We start from the raw sequence: 18,785 nt of genomic DNA, 5'->3' as shown, positions 1-18,785 counted from the left end.
CCTTTCCTTCCAGAGCAGGTCAAAAAGCAGTTGAAAAGCTCTTGGTAACATCACCAAAGCAAAAGGTCTTGGGGAGCTTCAGGTCTGAAAATCAACCAGACAACATGAGGACAGAGTCCTACAACCTTGGCCTCTGTTGCCACACTTGAAAAAAGGCAATAAATACTGTTTCTGACTAAGTGTGCTCCCTGCAGAGCTGCTAACTATCCTTCCCACTTGCCTAAGGGTTAACTGAGCCCTAAGAATGTGGTTGATATATTATCATAGCCCTGATGAAGTCATCAAAGAGTTCGTAAAAATGTGCAGTTCTCATACCCTTCCGTGAGAGATTTTAGAGGTTTTTTTCCCTACCCTTGCAGGTTGTCTCTTTATAAAAGTAATTTCTCAGAAATGTTCTCAAATGTAAAAATAAGCAAATCCGTATGTTAAAGGCTACAGTAAAGCAGAACCTTTTTTTTTTTTCATAGGTTAAAAAAACCCCCACCAAACAAGCCCAAGTAATAAGATGTATATTTATGTAACGAGAAGTCAGATTTATGAAAAATGCTGTTGTGGCTTGTGATTCCACATGAAATGGTCCAGTCTCGGAATAAAAATCGTTGGATGCTGACATGTAGTGGTGTGCAAACTCCCCTGCCTGAGCTGAGTATATTTCTAACTTTGCTCTAATTATCAATCACTTGATTCATGTCAGACCACTCACATTTAAATCAAGTTTTTGTGCTATTTAGACAGATACTCTGTAAACACAGGGAGAAGAGATGGTTTCTGGAATGATTGGGAATGGCTGCCTGAGTGGCTGTCAGGAGTCCATGTTCTGTATGAACAAATTAAAAGCAGGAGTCTTTCATGCTAAATTTGTATGGCCCTCTGCACAAATTGCCCAATTTATTAAAGTATTTTCTGGTGGCTGGATGTTTTGGGTCACGAGGGTTGATAAGAAGCATTAAATAAAACACTGCAAGTCGAATTTAAGGATAAAATGAAATTCTCTCTGTGTTGGGTTTGATGTTCTTAATATAATCCCTGGTGGACAGTAGTCTGCATTACAAAACCTTCACACATAATTTGGCACAGTTTGGATGATTTGCAATCTCTCCCTCGCTCTCTCTGCAGAGGATGCCCTGAGCAGATCCTGCGTGGAGGCTGAGTGACCTCTCCTCTCTCAGGAGGGTGGTCTCCTCAGGTCACTGTTCAGGTCATTTCTGCAGCAGAGTAAGGAAGCTTTGACTGTTCCTTCTCTTGTGTGGATAAACAGAGGGCTTCCATTTCCAGCACTACCGGTCCCTAACCTTCAGAAGCTCAGCAGTAACCGAGGGGGATGGGGAAGAGATGCCAAAAGAAAGTGCAGAGCAAAGAATGTAAAGAATTTTGCTTATCTGTGACAAGTTTCTAAACGTGTTTGATTATGGTAATAAGGATACCTCATTAACAAAAGATTTTAAAGGCATGTACACCATTGATAATCAACCCTGGCCAAAGTACACTGTACATTTTTAACTTCTCTCCCCCCCCCCATGGGATATGTTTGAAATACAGCAGCACCTTAGTTAAAATGTGGAATTTCACTCGGTGCAGGAGGGTGGGGCTGTGGCAGCCAAGGAAGGAGCCCTATCTACCTAAGATAAAGTCCCCATCACCAAGAGATGACTGTAAAACATGCACAATTCCCAATCCTTAAAACTCTCCCTAATTGCAAATCTCCTCATTGTTTTAACTTATCTCTGCCAGTGCTGTGCTGAATTAGTCCTTTGGAGTCCCTGAATGGCATCAAGGGAAGAGAAGAGGAAAGGAAGGATGGGAATGAGAGCCAATGAGAAACAGAAGAAAGCAAGATAGCCAGAGAAAAGGAAAGGGGATGGGTGTTAAGTGTAATTGCCCTTTGGCTTCCTGTGAAATTGTAAAAGCTTTTTTGAACACCCTTGCTGAACCAGCCACACTGATGTTTTCTGCACCCCTGCTGCATGGGAGGGATCTGGTGCTGATGGGAGGAAAAGGAAAGAAATAGTTCAGCAAGAATTTTCCTCCTCTGTTCAGGCAGTTTCTGGTGTGTGTCTTGCTGGAAACTGGCCCAGTGAATGTCCCCCACCACCAGCCGCTGCACTGATCTCTGTGTTAGATCCCTTGACCATCTCCCCCCCCAGACCCAATTCCCCACTTGTGGGTGGGAGATCCACCACCTCTGTGGTCACCCCCTTTTTAGGCCAGTCTGACACTGTAGCAGGCAGTTTTTTCACCAACAGGCACTCTGTGGGAATTTACTCCAGCTCCACCTGATACCTGGAGTATTCCTATTTTGGCATCCTTATCTCCTAATGAGTTTATAATCTAGAACAGAACAGTACCCCTGCTGTTCTCCTGCCTTCTTATCAAATGATTTCACAATCAGACACATTCAGAGCTGCTTCTGGCCCTTTGTGGGTTCCTCTGTGGGTGCTTTTTTCAGCAGGAATGGACCTGAGCAGAAATTTTGTGTTGTGTCAAACAGGAGAAGAATGAAACCCACCTATGCACGGCGCTCTTGCAGCTTGTTCCAGGTCTAACACTGGAGTGCTGGCTGCCCAGCTCTAAATGTGGATATAACTTAGTATTTCTTCTTCTAGTGCCTTTGGGTTGAAGAAAGCATTTTGACATCCACACACTTCTAATAAACTAAAGCTGTAACGAGGCTTTTTCTATTTGTATTGCTCTTTTGTTGTCTCCTATGCGCATTTACCATTGATTTTTGCCAAACTCCCCTATACTGTAACTGTGCAGTTATAAACTGGTGTTATTGAGGGGAACTGAGGAGGGAAAGGATTGCCATAAAATTACTGGCTGCAAACAAACACTGCAGCTCTATTTGGGTGTTTCTCAGAAACACCTGGAGATTATTGCATACAACCTTCTTGATCAGTAAATCAACCAGCCACTGATTGTTTCCTTAGCCGCATCAGGCACAAATGGAACAGCTGTTTAATTTACCTTTTTTTTTTTAATGGTAGAAAATTCATATCCTGAATCATCGATATCTTTATTTTGCAACATGCTGACATTAATTTTTTTCTTTTCTCTCAGTGTTGCTGTAAAAGACAGGAGGATCTGTCTGCGTGTTCGAGGTGCGGCCTGATGTCATCCTTCAGGGCGGTGCCCGCATGGAAACCAAGCAAAACTCTCTGGAGCTTTCCCAAGTAAGTTGGGACATCCTTTCAAATCCAGGGGTTGGGTGAGGGGGGGACACTTGCTAATGTGAGCAGGAACTGAAGGAGCCAAGGCTTTGCAAGCTCTAGAAACTCTGAAGTAAATGGCTTTGGTTGGCTTGAGACTGTGCAACAGCCAGCTACAACTGAATGCTTTATTGCCGTCTGGAAGTGTTTATTTTCTGAACATAAATTCAAGGGACAGATTCAAGGCATGTCTAGAAATAAAGCATATCATCATGTGAGCTAAGCTGACAAGGACAATTTACTGTACCCTGCATTCGTTCTGGGCCAATCGGAAGAGAAGAGGCTATTAACATCCTGAAATTCCCGCTGTTCGGCTCTCCCTGTCCCTTCACTGAACTCAGGAATGGCATGTATTAACCCCTTGAGGGCCTCCCGTGCACATCCGAAGAAGGGACACTTGTTTAGGCCCGGTAGACATGTGCAGTATGTCCAGCTCTTATTGACAGCAGCAGCAAACTGCTTTAAGAGCCGTGACATGGGCTGCGCTGTCTGGAGGCCCAGCACAGGGTTAACGTCTGTCCTAGAGGCAGTTTTCGGTGCTGTGGATGAGCACTGACTTACTCTGTTTAAATACGAGAGTTCACTGGTCAGCTTGACCTTGAATTCTCTTGCAAAGACAGGAACAAGTTGACATACTGTTCGTGTTTTCAGTGGCTGCAAAGTTCAGGGAATACAATGCAACCGCAGCTCACATGCCGTGAGCATCACTTAGAGAAGAGAAGGGAAAGTTCATTTCCTACTTTTTAAATCCCGCCAGCAAGAAAAGTAACAAAACCAGAAGAGAGTCAGAAGGTAAAACACAAAGGGCACAGCAGCAGATATTGCAGAGGAAAGGTACCATTCACAGTCAGGAATGTGTTATAATAAAATCCACAAGCAAAAGTCCACAGAGGACTGTTTGCATAGCAGCATTACAATATCTACATGTGTAAATAGAGGGAACAGCCTTTAAATCTACGTTACAGCAGCAACTGTTGGGTCTTTTGCCTGCAGACACGCTGCTTGAAGTGCTCCTTCTGACTTAGTGGATGTCCTTGTATAGGACAGCATGATCAGCTCCATTGGAACATTGCAGCTGAGTTTGGGAAACATGTTGCTCTGGCTCCAAATAGGAATATTCTGTGTACAGCAGTGCAGAAGGGCGGTGCACTTAACTGGTCTCCAGCTCCTACTTTTTGTCCTATCCCCTCTCTGCGTGGTGGAGGATACAGATTCAGCACAGCAGCTCATTCCTGTCCCTTGTTCCCAGTGAAAAGCGCATCTCCCCACCTCCTTCTGTGAGGAAAATATAAGCTGGATCCTCATGGAGTGCACGGGGACAGGGAAGCATGAAGAGAAAAGTCCTTATTGACTTTCCTAGGTTTTCTTTTAAATCAAGGCAGGCTCACTTGAAGCCTGGTAAGGCTGAAGGCACAGCACACCCAGGCACTCCTGCAGCTGCAGACCTGGAGAGGCAGGAGCAGGAGTAGGTGCTGGATCCTGGGTCATGGTCAGTCCCTCAGACATCTTCTCTGTTTGTTTATCACTGTGCCTGAGAACACACCGAGTAAGTCCACACATATTAAAAACACACACATTCCCCCCACAGTTTGGTCCCATTTTTCATGTGGGCCTTAGTAATTCCTCTGCATTTTGGCACAGAGTTGTGCAGCAGACTCTCTCTACTATATTGGCACAATGTTCACAGCTGGAATAAAAATATTTGTTCTCCTGCCTCCTCCCAAGTCACTTGGGCTCTCTTCTCCCACTGAGGAGCCTGTGTCATTCATTCCCTGGCAGTACACAGGGCTTAAGTATTGCAACCTTCAGTACTAGACCAGAATAATATAAGAACCACAAAGAATCATTTATCTGGCATGACATATTTTGTGCTCTTGTGTAAGTTTTCCTAAGGGAATTTTGAATGTCCTACTGGGTGACTGTAAAGACACCAAGGACTCAAAGTCATGGGCATCATCTTTATTACAAGCCCTAAAACACTCAGCACAAAGACAAAGCTGGGTGATTTTAACTTTTCTGAAATTAAGAGACTATATTGTGTCACCAAAGTCCTTCCACAGATCCCTTTAAGAGCAGAGTGGTTTGGGGCTGAAAGGATCCTTGTACTGAAATTGATCTTAATCTTCTATTACTATAGAAATGTTTCTGTGCTTTAAAAATACACTCCCCATCTCTTACTTTCAGACTACCCTAATCTCAAATTAGCCTTCTGAGCAAAGGTCAGGAGTGCAAGAGTGCAGGTCTTACTGGTTCAATTAAAGGAAATAACACAAAATCAGACATGCTATTGCAGAAGTCTTTGTCAACAACTTCCTGAATGCTGAGAGGCTGTTCAGGCATAAGCTGTCTATACTGCCGGATAATGCTGTTATTAGAAACACATTAGTGTAAGAAATTAAAAAAAAAAATAAAATAGATATACATGGCTAATAGATACATTCATCTTGTGGCTTTCACAGTAAAAGTCTCAGACTAGTGCTTGTGATTAATTATTAATGTTTGTCATCTTGTTCCTTTTTTTGGTGTGTTTACAACTTAGCCTTGCCTCTCTATTTTTTTTCCAAGCCACTTGCACATAACAAAGCCCAGATAACTACACTAGTAGCTGTCGTGCTATTACTCGCTTTAATAATGTCCTTAATAATGATGAAATGTTAAGTATAATGTACCAATAAATATTTTGGAGTCAGGGAACTGGCAGGTACGTGGGGAAGGCACTTTGTGTTAACAGTTGATATACTGTTGTTGCACTTATGAAAACTGCCTTTAATGCATTTGCGTAAAGATCCTCTTTTTAAAATGATTTTCCTTTCTTCCTTTCCTTTTTTTTTTTTTTTTTTTTGGTTGTGTCCTTGTGCCTGAACATTTGACCCTGGGGGAGTAGGATGGAAAGATTGTTTAAACAGCAGAGAATTGTTTATTTCAATTTTCTCCTTCTTTTTTTCCCCCTTTTCAGTTCTCTTTACAGGTAAATCACTTGCGATATGGGAGAATCTCAGAAAGTTCAGAGGTTTTGGGGCAGGAAACGCCTCCCCTCCCCCCGAAGTTTGGATTCAGAGCTAAATTTATCTGAATGCTGTCATTTCCCTGCTTTTCCTTCTCTACCTCCTTTGCTACATTCCTCTTTCTCCCTCCCCATTCCCAGCCACCCAGATCTTATCCTTTCCTTGACCTGCAGCTCCCCCTCCCTCGCCTTCCACGGCTCTAAAATGTCCGGAGGCCTCGGCTGAAGGTGGTAGTTTGTCCTGGTGTTTTTTTTTTCATTCCTTGGCTGTACTATAGCAAAAAATGCTCTGTAATCCCCTGCCCTCAGAGGTTGTCTCCATCAACAGATGCTAAAAAAAGGTTTGGTGGCCCCTTAAGAGGAGAAGGCAGCAGTGCCCAGCAGAGGAGTCCAGGCTTGCTCACGCCTCGCTGGGTGCAAGTGTCTGCTGGTGATACAGTAAAGGGCTCACGTGGGTGCAAGCAATTTGTTTTAGGTAAAAGGATTCAGAAATAGGTGTGGAAGTTCCTCCAAATTTCCATCCTGCTCCTGCTTTCCATGATACATTCTGCACATTTGCATCACTTATCACTATCTGGAGCTGGTCTCTCCTGGTAGGGAATACACAGAGTTCAACAAGATCCTTTTCTTTTTGTTTTCCCTTTTTCTTTTGTTTTTAAATAATATAGTCTTGCACTGTGGCTATTCTAGTTTTTCACAGAAGTGGCAGGCAGCCAAAGACTGGAGTCATTATTTGCAAACTCTAAAAATAGAGCCAAGATTTATAGGAAGAAAACAGATATGTCTTGTTATAAAACCATGAATAAGGATTGGCACGAACATAACGGTTTATTCTTTTTTGATATTGGTTATTGTAAATTGCACTCTATCTTTCTGGGAGATACACTAGATAGTTACAGTACAGAAACGTTTCCTTTACTCGAAAGTGCTGGAGAACTGCAGTTTATTTGTTGTAAAGACTTGATTATTCAAAGGAAGAGATAAGAGATGAGGTAGCCCCTGGGAATTTTGTGCATTGTTGGGGTGGACAGTTTGTTTTAAAAAAAAATTATTAGTGATCTTCTTCTGCAGGTCACTGCTGATAAAAATTATATTCAGCATGTCTCTTTGCCCAGTGTAAAGGCACCTCATGAATTGCACTTCTGGTTAATACTGCTTGTTATTGTAAACCATGAACATCACATCCCTGATCTAGCTGTTGTTAATAACACTCCCTGCACTATCTCCTTCCTCGTAGGCTCTGGCAGGGCAGCAACGACGGAAAAAAAATAGGGTAAAAAGAAAAAAGGAAAAAAAAAAGGGGGAAGCAGAGGCAAAGAGAGGGAGAGACTTTCACAAAGAGTTAAAAAGGCCTGATGAAATCCTTACAATGTACACCATATGGCTTGACATTTACCAGATTAGTTAAACATTTCTACTGGGGATAAATATTCCTGCACATCGATGTAAAGAAATTGCATGAGACAAGGGCACATACAGCATATTTATGCCATGGAGTAATCTTTTTTTTTCTTTTTTTTTTTTTTTCCCCTCCTCCCTTCCCCTTGGCTAGCAGAATTCAGGTTACTGAATATGTAAGGGCCAAGTGTACTAAACCCAAACAAACCCCGCTCCTGTGCACTCCTGAGCTGCTGTCGATGTGGCTTCCGGCATCGCCCCAAACGCACTCAAAACCCCCAACCCCAAAAAAGTTTTGAATGAGTAATCTCGCTGTAAAAAAAAATACCAAACCCCAACTCTGTGGAGAGGCTGAAACATTAAAGTTTGTCAAAATCTATTTGAGCGCTCGGGTTGCCCGTGGAGCGATGACTGTGATGGCTGCCAAGCTGATTTGAGCGGGTTGATGCAGAGGAGGTGACTGCTGGTGCCCGTGTCTGGTGTAGCCTACACCGCTCCTTGGTGAGCAGCCCTAAAGCCATAGATTTCATCTGATCTTTGCAAAGGCTAACATTTGTCTGCTGTCATTTTAGTGAGATTGATGACAGGCTGGGATAGGGGAGGAGGAGGGGGAGTGCAGCGGGATGAAGCCTGATCCCCACAGCCCTGATCACTGGGGTCAAGTCTGCCCAGAGCTACTGGCCCAGATGCTCTGGTCAGCTGTGGCAGTGGCAGGGAGTTGCTCCTGCACCTCTCCAGCAGGAATTGCATGGGGTTGTTACAGGAACTCAGAGACAGAAAGGCAGCACTTTGCACCTTATGTATCTTAGTAGATTATTCCCGTCACAACCAACACAGAGCTAAATGTTGTGACAACCATAAGAACGTAGTTTACTGCAGCTTAATGTGGCTGGGCAGTACAGGGTAAAGCCATCAAAAAGTGCTTTTTTTTTTTTTAAAGTTTCCAAGAGAAACTAACCAATGTGGACATGCAGCTATTTTTACACAAAAACCTGACTTTTGGCAAACTCTTTCCAGGCTATAGCAGAAAATGCTTACTCTTTATTAGTAGTAGTATTATCTCAGTGCCAAACTAAAAACCATACACTTTCCCTCTTGGAAGCTTTCTTGTAAGCTGGTGTAATAGGGGAATCTTCTACAAAGGACACGTCCCAAGTTGCTGGCTGCAGCATGCAATATCCCTCAGAAAAAAATATCTTTCATACTTAGGCAGGATGAAGTCTGTGTATCTTTTTCCATGAATGAAAGAGTGAATGAGTGACTATCAATGCTGAAATTTGATCTTACCTCAAAATCCTAGAGATTCGTGTTTTACCAGGCACACATATCTACACAAGAGGGACCTCGGCACTTCTGGGAAAGAAATGCAAAGTAAGAGGGTTACTGCCTTTGTGGATTGGGAGTGAGAAATGTAGCTGCAAATCTTAATCCCAATATTAGATTGGAAACCACTGAGGCAAGGGCTGGAAGCAGCCCTAGATCCTCTCTGGGAGCTGGAGGGAAGACGGGTGCATGAGCCAGTAACTCTAACAAACTGGAATTCAAAATATGCCCGACCTAAAACCCCAGGCTGGGACATGTACAGGCTTGGGGGAATGCTCAGCTCCAACCCCTCCTGTTTAGATTTACAGTTCTGAGACCAATACCATGCAGATTTTATCCACCCACTGTCCCATCACAACAAAATGATATCATGTGAGGATGGGATTTCGGCTGCGGACAGGGACAAATGTAGTGTAGAGTATGAAAACAAGCTGTACACTTCTTATTGTTGCTGTTCAGAGCAGAGCAGAGACTCCCACTCGAGTGGGAGGGCTGGCTTGGGCCCCACATGAACCTTGCGCTTGGGTGATCACGGGTGGCTGGGTTGATAAAGAGTGAGCCAGAGAGATAAATACCCGTACAGAGGAAAATAAGAACAGATAATGGATTGGTGCAAGTCGCAGTATATTTCCTCCTGGTGATGAAAGGCTAAGAGTGAGTTATAGATCTTTCCTCACGATAAGAACAGATATTTCTTTCCAAATCATTTATCTATAAGATACTGAGATATTATTTAGGTCTGTGTTTGTATTAATCTGGCTCTTTGCATTCCCATCCCGGTCCTTAACAGGTGACAACATTCTGGTAGGGACCCTAGAGGTTCTGTCTGCATCTCCCACAAGCGAGGTGTTGCTTTTCATCACTGGGAGCTGGGAAGGAAGAGGGAGTGTTTATCCAGGTGTCTCAGGTGAAGGTGATATGGCTATTTATGCATTACCAGCATTTAAGTGTTGGTTTGTTCAGGCCCTTAGTGTACAAGAAGCATCACTGAAAGTGTTATAAGATCTGTTACTGCTCTGGGATAGAATTAACTTTAACCCCCCCCCCCCCCAAGCATTTACATGTCTGGGAGATACGACACGTGTGCAGCACGTGTGTGTGTTTGTGAGGGTGGGAGCCTTGGTCTGGAGAGCATGTGGGGAAAAAAATGCAGCGTGGTTTTGTCAGTCAGGAAATACCGGAGCACCGAGTTTGATAGTGAGGGAAATGGCTTTTAATTTTTTTATTATTATTGTTAATATTTCTACTAAGTAAATGTTTTATATAATTTTAGTAAATGCCTGTTCCTCAGCCACCTTCCCCTGAGGCACTGCTGGTGAGGTGAGGGCAGGGTGGTGGGAAATGGTGGGGGCAGCTCCCACCCCCCCTCACAGTCTCTGTGAGGGGATGTACCTCCGGCATGAGGGGATGGTGGAAACACCTGGGTCAGGTGAAAACACCTGACCTAAGAGGAAAGCACAAGTGAGCTGGGGCTGGCGGGAGGTGCCAGCCAGGGCTCGGGGCTGTGGGATAAGGGGTTCATGGGCAGTTGGGTGCCATGTGAGGGAGGGTGCCATGTTCCCTCTGTGAGGGCGGGTGCCACATCCTTCCATGAGGGCAGATACCATATTCCCTCCATGAGGGCAGGTGCCATGTTCCCTCCAAGAGGGCAGGTGCCGTGTCCGTCCATGAGTGCAGGTGCCATGTTCCATGCATGAGGGCGAGTGCCATATTCCCTCTGTGAGAGCAGATGCCATGTTCCTCCATGAGGGTGGGTGCCATGTCCCTGCATGAGAGCGGGTGCCATGTTCGATCCATGAGAGCAGGTGTCATGTCCCTCCGTGAGGGCGGGTGCCATGTTCCTCCATGAGGGTGGGTGCTATGTTCCCTCTGTGAGGGCAGGTGCCATGTCCCTGCGTGAGAGTGGTTGCCATGTTCTGTCCAAAAGGGCAAGTACCATGTCCCTCCGTGAGGGCAGGTGCCATGTTCGATCCATGACGGCAGGTACCATGTTCCCTCCATGAGGGCAGGTGCCATGTCTCTCCGTGAGGGCGAGTGCCATCTTCCCTGTGTGAGGGCGGGTGCCATGTTCCTCCATGAGGGCAGGTGCTATGTTCCCTCTGTGAGGGCGGGTGCCATGTCCCTCCATGAGGGCAGATACCATGTCCCTGCGTGAGAGCAGGTGCCATGTTCTGTCCAAAAGGGCAAGTACCATGTCCCTCCGTGAGGGCAGGTGCCATGTTCCATCCATGAGGGCAGGTGCCATGTTCCCTGCATGAGGATGAGTGCCATGTTCTCTGAGTGAGGGTGGGTGCCATGTCCCTCCGTGAGGGTGAATGCCATGTTCTCTGTGTGAGGGCGGATGCCATGTTCCATCTGTGAGGGCTGTTTTCCCACAAAGGTGGTGGCGGGTCTAGGGGACTCAATGCTCTGGTATATTTTCACCTGCTGTAATCTCAGCAGGAGCCTTTGCTGTCCTGCGTAAACCTCTGCTTTTGGATCTTAAGAGAAACCTTTGCAGTGGTCAGTAAATCCTATTGCACTTGCTCTAGTTTATGAGATTTCCAGTAGTGCACGGCTTCGGAAATTTGTCACTTGGTGGATCAAACAGCTCTGAGGGCACCGAAGATTTGGGATGAGGGGGGAGAACTCAACTGTCTCCATCTTGTTTAAATGAGCTTCAGGTTCAGTACATTAACGTGCTAATAAGGGAGCCTTGTGTTCCCACAGTGCTCTTACAGGCGTTCTCACACTGCTGACCTGACCTCCTTAATCCTGGCTTTCCTGAAGGAAAAGCTGATCCATCAGGCCTCCTGTACCTAAAATGGGATAAAAAGAAGCAATGGACCTATTTCAACACTGATGTTTCTCAGTTACCTCAAGCAGCCTTGTTCTTTTTTGTATTCATTGCTTATTTCCCTGGGAAGTGAAAAAAAAAAAGGGAAAAAACCCTCTAGATCTGAGGGCTCAAATCACTGAAGATGAGAAGCAGCAAAAGGAAATAAAGAGGTCAAACACCTAAGTTAGCTTATGATTAAAAAGAAATTAGTGGGACTATTTTTAATTTGTTTAAATATATTACTTTCCATTAAAAAGGATCTTAATATTTCACTACGTATGAGATGAAGTGTGTCACCAGAGGAAGATTTTTCAGTTTTAGTATCTTTTCTCTTAAAAAATTAGAAGTCCAACGCCACTGAAGTCACAGATGTGAAACCACTAGGAATGGCAGCAGTGTGGGACCTTACCTGTACAATCCACCAGGGTTGCCTTCCAGTCAGGCCAATTTGCAAGAATTCAGGGGAGAAAGATACAAGCTGTGCGTAACAGGTACAGTAGGGGTAGGTCTGTGGTACCACATAGCCCCCCAAATACTCAACCTGAAAATGTCGTGTAGCCTTGAGAACCAAAACTCTGCATCTCTGCACTCAGACCCATCCTAAGGTGCTGGGTCCCAGACTAAGGAGCTGCTGGGAGCCCTCTTGGGAGGCTGAAGTGCATCTCATATCTGAGTTTAGCTGCCAGAGCTTACGTCTTTTTTTGTTAAATCTGCTAGACTATGGATATTTTCAGGCTGCAGCTGACAGAAATTAGAAAGGAGAGTTGTAAACAAAGTTTTGTAATGCCAGAAGTCTATGACGGAGCTTTTTTAATCAGTGCACAAGCTGAACAGTGATCTGACTGTTCTAAGGCTTTCCATGAGACTGCTTGTTTTTCCATTTTTCTTTTCTTTATTTTGTTAAATGAAGTTCCTTAAGAGTCAGTATAGCAACTGGGTGAGTCTCTGCAAACTCACTCATGGGGGAAATCCACCATAATGTTTAAAAAAAAGTAACAAAACATTTGCATAGGAATTTACCACAAAACTCCAAAACAATGCAAACACCCTCAGTTTCATGTTTTGTTCCCAGCTGGAAAGCCAGGCCAGAGTCACTGAACATTTCACCAAGTCTTGCTAACCTTCTGAGCTGAGTTGTGAGAAATTGTTCTTGACATCACATGAGCTGGGCCACAAGGCAGGACTAATGTGATATTTGCTGTCGAAGGTTTCCTAGGAAACATGCTACTTAGAGCACTCAGCTCTCCCTGCCACCCTTCCCACATCCTCTGGCTTCACCGGCTCCCACAGGTTTTGCAGAGGGCGGCGATGTCCCCTCTGACCTCCGGGCACCCTCGGCACAGACTTTCCCAGCTGAGCAGAGAGGGGCTGTGGAGATTTTTGAAGCTCACCCTCCTAATTGCCTTTTTTTTTTTCTGATTTATCCCTTTCCCTCTTCCCCCCTGCCCTTCCCCAGCAGTCTGCAATGGAAGAAGTGAGAGAAACTAAGCTACATCCTGGAAGACTGGAGGTGGAGAGAAGGAAGTTTTAGCCTTCCCAGCAACCTTAAACTTTCCTGCCAAAGGGGAACTGGTGGAAAAAGGTTAGGAAAATCAGCAGATAACTTACAACTTTACTTGCCACAGGGCTCCTCATATTTTACCTGCAGTTTGCAATGCAGTAGCTGTTATGGTACCTGTAGGGATTTTTCAGTGCAATGGAGCTCCCCAGTTCATTCCCATAATTTCACCTGTAGGTACTGTCCTTGACATCAGACCCACAGAAATGATTCCTGTCATTCAGGCCAAACTTTTCAGCTTGGCCATTTGGAGCACCAGGATGGTTCCCACTGAGGATGAGATGAATGGAGTCGGTTCACACATGTTAACCAAATGCAAATCCATAGATGGAAACTCATGGTCAGCTTTTTCCAATGCTATTTTCAGAACTTCCACAAAAGACTGTGCTGTGATTATATGTATTCATGATATGTATATCATGTATTCAGCTCAAACAATATTTGAATGATGCATTTAGAATTCTTCCTAAAAAAGGACCATGCTTCTGTAAACTGCACCATATTTGTAAAAGAGGGGGAAAAAAATCTAGCTTGCTTTTCCTTTCTTCCTCTCTTTCTTTTTAATCTATCATTTCATAAGGCTGTTAGAATTGGTGTTAATGCTACATTACACACAGACACACTTCTACATAATCATATGCATTTGCCTGTATTCCATACATAAACAACCCTATGGAATCCCGACTCTTCATTGTTAAGTTTGTCTCCATATTTTTCAAAGCAAAGCAGCTCTGGGTGCCAAAAAGTTGCTTTTTTCACTCTCTTTCACTGGCCTTTACAGCAAATACAGCCAAAAAAATAATGCATTGGGAGTTTTGTGGCTTGGGTGGTTTTTTTGTTTTGGTTTGGGGGGTTTTGTTTGTTTTGTTGTTACTGGTTTTCTTTGGGTTTTTTTGTCTTTATTTTTGATTTGTTGTGGTTGGTTGGAGTTTTTTGTATATCTTATTTTATTTGTTATTGTAAATAAACTATTGTTTGTTTATGTGTATTTTATTTTGTTTGTATATATTATTTTGTTTTGTTTTATCTTTCCTACCTGGCCATTTATAACTACCTATTTTCCCTCATGTCTCTATCACTGATAAAAAAACCCAACAAATATTTTTTGGCTGTCATTAAGTGTCCTTCACATTGCCAATATTGATTTCCCTAGCCCCTTGAAGGCCAAGAGTGTCACCTCCATGATGCTCCCTGAAGCCACTGACTTGGAAAACAGGAGTGCTAAGGTTGCTGTTGCCAGACATTGGTTTCCCACATGGTAAGACTTAAGACAAGTAGCCTTAAGTCACTGGACTGATTAATTTCTCTCTGTGATGCCATTCACTTCACCTTACCATGTTTGTGTAGTGAAGCTGTTTGGCCAACATGCCCTATGGGCCTTGTCTTAGTAATGAAAGTGCAGAGGGTGGAAAAGAAATTCCATTCTGGATTGTTTAGCTCTATCTTCAGTTTCTGATGGCATCCAAAAGATTGGGCCGGCTTTTGGGCTGGCTTTTCAGTGTGCTTTCAGGTTCAGAAGAGCAGCATCTCCTAGGCCCTGCAAAGCCAGTGGGGCTTCACCTGTGTGAATCTGGGCAGAACTGGGGTCTTCGTGGCCAGAGAAGGAACACCAGTAATACTCTTCCCTTTCTGTTCAAATCCAGAAAAGTTTCTTCCAAGCATTAAGACCATGATGTCAGTCAGCTTCAGAGAAACAGCATCAGATCACCTGAGAATCAGCATGCAAGCCTCAGGTCTGTACCAATCTCTTACATCAGTGTTTTTCATTGCAGAGTCAGGATTTCCTTGCATGGAATCCTGGTGGTGGATTTGCAAATCAGCCTCTACCTGTGAGTTACCATCATGAAACCACATTGCTCACAGAAGGCAGAACTTTTCTGAATTGTGACAGAATACCCAACACGTGAGATTCTGGAGGGCCACCCAGACAATTTATTGGTTTCAAAGCGCTTTCAGAATGTCAGTCCTCATGGCACCACATAAAATATGTGTCAGGGGCTATTGTTAAACCCCACTGCCAGCTGAGGAAGGGAGGAAAGGAGATTACAAAACCACAACTTGAGTTATTGTTAGAGGCAGGACTGGAACTCGGGATTTCCTGGGCAGATTACCACCCTTCACTTCTCCCTCAGTTGATATAATTAGCAATGTCCTGGATCTCTCTAATTCCCATGCAAGAACACATCTGAATGCATTTTTCTTTGAAATTGTCCATCTTAGGGTCATTTCTGTTGTGTGGTTCTGGCTGTTAATGATCTGTTTTCTGCAGTGAAATGCTCACTAGTACGCTGTAAATCATTAAGAGATGTAAATGTATCCATTTGTGACTACTGATTTAATCTCTCTGGATTTCTGGAATTGGCTACCTGTAAAACTGTGGGAGCCAGGTCTTGAAAAAACGGGTCCTTTGTGTCTCTTTTAATATTTTTGTTCTTGGCTGGTAGCCATTCAGATGGATGGCTTACATCCTTGAGATGAACTTAGTGCAGTCCTCATTGACCTAGCAAGCCATTTCTTCCCTGACGACAAGCCGGGATCACATTTTGTAATGACTGCTGCAAGGTTGTCTTGTTAGGGAAAGGGCTAAGGTGGGATCGTCTTTAATGACAATGAAAGCACCTCATAAAACCTGATTCCTTGGTTTTACAGGCATGGCTCTAGAATTTTAGCCGATGCAGACTTAGTGAATCAGTCAGTCAAAAATTATGTCAGTTGAAGTATAATGTTCATGGCAGTCCAAAAAACCTGAACATGTAGGTGATTTGGAGGGCATTTTGTTAACTCTTTAATTGGTCGTTTGAGTGCTGGAGGCAGTAGCTAATTGCCTGTAGGTCAGAGTAGTCCTAGAGCTTAGGTAAATGTATATTGTCATATGTCACATTTTCATATGGCTCCTTTGCACAGGTTGGTAAAAATGATTGCTGCATAATTAAAATTAAGACAAGGTGGGAAAAGTGATTCAATTAAACCCCTGAAGCCATTGCACAAATTATGTGAAGTACCAAAAACTAATGAATAGTTAAAACTAGTTTTATCTTTTTACTCTTCATTCTTGAATCCTGAGGGTATCAAAATGGCGATTGAACCTCTCTCAAAGTTCTCAGAGGTGAGTTTTTGGGTGGGCAGTGCAAGTATGAGTCAGCTCAGAGGAATCCAGGCCTTTTAAAATACCAGCACACAGAAACTTTGTTACCTAGTTGTTTTGAATTGAAAAGAACCAGACCTTATGCACAAGAGACCTTTTGGTTTCTCCACCAGCCCAGAATTATTTTGAAAACATCTGCAATATTTCACTCTGCGTGCAGCAGGTATTATATACCAGGGAGGGTGATGACAGTAAAAATAAATGAGATATGTTGTAACCAAAACATCCCAAGTTTTACATCATACATTTCACAGCCTTAGCAAGCATCCTGCGCTTTGACTTGAAGGCTGAAGGCGTGTGGTAGTTTTACAAATGTCTATTAGTATTAACAAATATGTTCCATTATTAGACAGTGTGCCACTGCCCCAACCTCCCAGTGCAAGAGGTGAGTTAATATGGCTTATAAAATACAGGAGTGCTGCAGGCACAGGCTATGGAAATCAGAGCCCTGGCTGAGCAGGAGGTCTCTTTACATTTCGTGGGACAGCTTACTAGAGGCCTGAACATGGGCATAAAAGCTGCCTCCCAGCTCAGGCTTTTTATGGTTCCTGTCCTTTCCCAGAGCAATACAACTTTAGGAGGTTTAGAGCAACAAGGTCTGCACCTTTGGATACTGGCAGTGTGCTAATTCTGGCTGGGTTTAAAATGAGAAAATTAAGATATGTATGTATGCGCTGTCCCTGAGATTTTTAACAGAATGTTTTAGTGGCTGAAAGTAGCAGGATGCTGAGAGTTGTGCTCTTCCACAGTTGCTGTTTTTTGGGGGTTTTTTTGCATGGCTCTTTGCTGTTAGCTGTAAACCTCCATTTCTGAGACACAGAGTGTTTCTTGGCCAGGTTTGCCAGGATTGTGAGTGTCTGCACAGAGAGGGCCTGATACATGGAAACTGGATAAAACAGTGCACCTCACGAGGAAATAAAGAAGTCTTGTTGCTCTTCATTAGAACAGATACTTCCCTGGAAGATGCTTAAAATATACCCTAGTAGAGTCTGTCTCCAGCCATCCAAGTAGAGGTGTCTGTAGACATTTCCCCTTGCAGGTGTAGATTTATGGTATAAATGAGGGACACTTTTTATGCTTCCATCTCTTTGGAAGGTATTCTCGCGCTGCATTTGAAAGTAACAGTTAAAAAACCTGTTCTGATGCTTATCCAAACTTAATCAGAAATCTTAAATAGAACTAATTTATTGTCACAGGTAGGATGTTCATCTAACTACTGACTTTATCATGAAAAAAAAAAAATAAAATCCCTGCTGAAGGCCAGGGTGATTCAGGGAATAGTAGGTTATGGAAACATGATGATGTCAACTCACTAGATGAGCCCTTCATTAATGAGTAAAGCTTCTGTAGGTAGAAAAAATAAACCTTCCTAAAGATTTCTGTGGATCAAAACCCCAAGAGATGAGAGCAGAGTAGAGAAGAAGGAGAAAACTGAAACATAGGAGGTGTTCAAATCACGTGAGCCCTCTGCTTTCCCATGCTTCCTGGTGGAAAAGCAAACAGCCAGACTTTGTCAGGAGTGTCCTAAAAAGTCAAAATTGTGAGGGGACACATTGCAGTCTCCCCCCAAAATATTTTCTTCAGTCTTTTTTTGGTGTGTGTTCAGCCTAGCCTGCTGGTAATCAGAGGCAAAATTTCCAGTGCCTGTGATTCAAGAAAAACACTGCTTATGTGATTAAATAGGGTGTTTTTTTCTGAAGCCTTTTCTGTATAATCTTGGCCTGAGACCACCCAAATGCCGGGTAAAGTACTGCATGAGACAAGCCAAAGTTTTCCTTCCATTCCAAAGGCATAAGCAACAGGCTACAATTGCTTTTATAAATGCAGATTGGGATTTTTAGGAGGCTACCAACAGAAACCAGGTTATGGTATGGGCTGTTGTGGATTGCACCAAGAGAGCACTGAAATTCCTGCTCTGCGTGTAGGAATGTGGAAATGACCCAGGAGTGTTTGGGATGCCTTTGTGGATTTCATGTATATATATATATATATATAGTATTGTGTTACATTTATAGAGATGTATATGGCAATACCATACAGGACTAATATGAGACATAAAAGTTGTTATGTGACAGATTCACAATTTTTCCTCTGTGTATAGAGAGTGATTCAAGGTCATGGCACCAAATTCATCTTTCAAAAGGGCCTCATTTCACTGCCTATGGAAGACTTGGACCAGTGTCCTGTATTTACTATAAAAATACATATTTAAATATATATTAAAAAAAAGAAACCAGCAGTATTTTGATCTGTTAATATAGACCTTTTCAAAGAAAAGTGCAAGCTGTTGCCACCAGCCAGGTCCATTCCCATAGCCTGCAAATAGCAAGTGT

At 43.4% G+C, this 18,785-nt stretch overlaps 1 long non-coding RNA gene across 1 annotated transcript in view; it reads left to right on the top strand.

The window, feature by feature from the left end:
- The window catches only part of LOC113952075, a 155,126-nt gene that overhangs the window by 67,984 nt on the left and 68,357 nt on the right, over positions 1-18,785 (top strand). Inside the window, exons 3-4 of the long non-coding RNA XR_003529370.1 lie at positions 3,058-3,170; positions 14,951-15,040. This is a non-coding gene — a long non-coding RNA (uncharacterized LOC113952075). The remainder of the gene's footprint in view (positions 1-3,057; positions 3,171-14,950; positions 15,041-18,785) is intronic.

The sequence above is a fragment of the Corapipo altera genome, unplaced genomic scaffold, assembly GCF_003945725.1.
Source record: "Corapipo altera isolate COAL_440 unplaced genomic scaffold, ASM394572v1 70, whole genome shotgun sequence".
Taxonomy (NCBI): domain Eukaryota; kingdom Metazoa; phylum Chordata; class Aves; order Passeriformes; family Pipridae; genus Corapipo; species Corapipo altera.
The sequence above is the reverse complement of the archived record's forward strand: the minus strand, read 5'-3'. Positions and strand labels throughout refer to the sequence as shown.